Source organism: Arachis hypogaea, chromosome 12 (assembly GCF_003086295.3).
Source record: "Arachis hypogaea cultivar Tifrunner chromosome 12, arahy.Tifrunner.gnm2.J5K5, whole genome shotgun sequence".
NCBI lineage: Eukaryota > Viridiplantae > Streptophyta > Magnoliopsida > Fabales > Fabaceae > Arachis > Arachis hypogaea.
The window spans coordinates 58404534-58407010 of record NC_092047.1 but is presented as its reverse complement, the minus strand read 5'-3'; the positions used below and the strand labels follow the sequence as shown (position 1 = coordinate 58407010).

Sequence of the window (2477 nt, the reverse complement as noted above, 5' to 3'; positions counted from 1 at the left end):
AGTGTTCTTGGTGTTCATCTTGACATTCATAGCATTCTTGCATGCATTCATTGTTTTGATCTAAAAATTTCATGCATTGCATCTTTTTAGTGTTTTTCTCTTGCATCATAAAAATTCAAAAATAAAAAAAAAATATCTTTCCCTTTTTCTCTCATCAAATTCGAAAATTTGGATTGACTTTTTCAAAAATTTTTAAAATCAAATTGTTTCTCATGAGTCAAATCAAATTTTCAATTTGAAAATCTTATCTTTTTCAAAATCTTTTTCAAAAATCAAATCTTTTTCAAAATTCTTAGTTATTTTCGAAAATTAAAAAAATATTTTTCAAAATCTTTTTCTTTTTTTATATCAAATTTTCGAAAATAACATAATCAATTAATGTTTTGATTCAAAAATTTGAAGTTTGTTACTTGCTTGTTAAGAAAGATTCAAACTTTAAGTTCTAGAATCATATCTTGTGATTTCTTGTGAATCAAGTCATTAATTGAGATTTTAAAAATCAAATCTTTTTCAAAAACTAATTCCTATCATATCTTTTCAAAAATATCTTCTTATCTTATCTTTTTCAAAAATATCTTTTCAAAATATCTTTTCTAACTTCCTAACTTCCTATCTTTTCAAAATTTGTTTCAACTAACTAACTAACTTTTTGTTTGTTTCTTACCTTTTTCAAAACCACCTAACTAACTCTCTCTCTCTCATTTTCGAAAATATCTTCCCTCTTTTTCAAAAATTTCTTTTTAATTAACTAATTATTTTTATTTTTAATTTAAAAAAAAAAATTTTCGAAAAAAATACTAACAATTTTCAAAAACCATTTTCGAAAATCACTAACTCTTTTTCAAAATAATTTTCGAAAATTATCCCTCCCCCATCTTATTCTATTTATTGATTCATATCCTAGCATCTCATCTCACATCTCTTCCATCCTCACAGTTGTGTTTCTTCCATTATATTACATTCTTTGTCTCCCCCTCTTCTTCTACTCACACAGGGATCCCTATACTGTGGTATAAAGGATCTCTATTATTATTATTATTTTTCTGTGCCTCTTCTTTGTCATATGAGCAGGAGCAAGGATAAGAACATTCTTGTGGAAGCAGATCCAGAACCTGAAAGGACTCTGAAGAGAAAATTAAGAGAAGCTAAAATACAACAATCCAGAGATAACCTTTCAGAAATTTTCGAACAGGAAGAGGAGATGGCAGCCAAAATAATAATAATGTAAGGAAGATGCTTGGTGACTTTACTGCACCTAATTCCAATTTACATGGAAGAAGCATCTCCATTCCTGCCATTGGAGCAAACAACTTTGAGCTGAAACCTCAATTAGTTTCTCTGATGCAGCAGAACTGCAAGTTTCATGGACTTCCATCTGAAGATCCTTTTAAGTTCTTAACTGAATTCTTGTAGATATGTGATACTGTTAAGACTAATGGAGTAGATCTTGAAGTCTACAGGCTCATGCTTTTCCCTTTTGCTATAAGAGACAGAGCTAGATTATGGTTGGATTCTCAACCTAAAGACAGCCTGAACTCTTGGGATAAGCTGGTCACGGCTTTCTTAGCCAAGTACTTTCCTCCTCAAAAGCTGAGCAAGCTTAGAGCTGATGTTCAAACCTTCAGACAGAAAGAAGGTGAATCCCTCTATGAAGCTTGGGAAAGATACAAACAGTTGACCAAAAAGTGTCCTTCTGACATGCTTTCAGAATGGACCATCCTGGATATATTCTATGATGGTTTATCTGAGCTATCAAAGATGTCACTGAACACTTCTGTAGGTGGATCCATTCACCTAAAGAAAACGCCTGCAGAAGCTCAAGAACTCATTGACATGGTTGCTAATAACCAGTTCATGTACACTTCTGAAAGGAATCCTGTGAACAATGGGACGCCTATAAAGAAGGGAGTTCTTGAAGTTGATACTCTGAATGCCATATTGGCTCAGAATAAAATATTGACTCAGCAAGTCAATATGATCTCTCAGAGTCTGCATGGAATGCAAGCTGCATCCAACAATACTCAAGAGGCTTCTTATGAAGAAGAAGCTTATGATCCTGAGAACCCTGCAATAGCAGAGGTGAATTACTTAGGTGAACCTTATGGAAACACCTATAACTCATCATGGAAAAATCATCCAAATTTCTCATGGAAGGATCAAAAGCCTCAACAAGGCTTTAATAATGGTGGAAAAAACAGGTTTAACAATAATAAACCTTTTCCATCATCCACTCAGCAACAGACAGAGAACTCTGAACAAAATGCTTCTAATTTAGCAAATCTAGTCTCTGATCTATCTAAGGCCACTATGAGTTTCATGAATGAAACAAGGTCTTCCATTAGGAATTTGGAAGCACAAGTGGGCCAGCTGAGTAAAAGGATCACTGAAATCCCTCCCAGTACTCTCCCAAGCAATACAGAAGAGAATCCAAAAGGAGAGTGCAAGGCCATTGACATAAGCAAAATGGCCGAACCCAA

General features: G+C 33.3%; 1 non-coding gene across 1 annotated transcript; it reads right to left on the bottom strand.

Annotated features, from left to right (window-relative positions):
* Positions 1 to 1596: 1596 nt before the first annotated feature.
* On the bottom strand, positions 1597 to 1704 carry LOC112730954 (small nucleolar RNA R71). The gene has a single exon (XR_003166753.1). It is a non-coding gene; the product is annotated as a small nucleolar RNA R71 (small nucleolar RNA).
* Between the last annotated feature and the right edge of the window lie 773 nt (positions 1705 to 2477).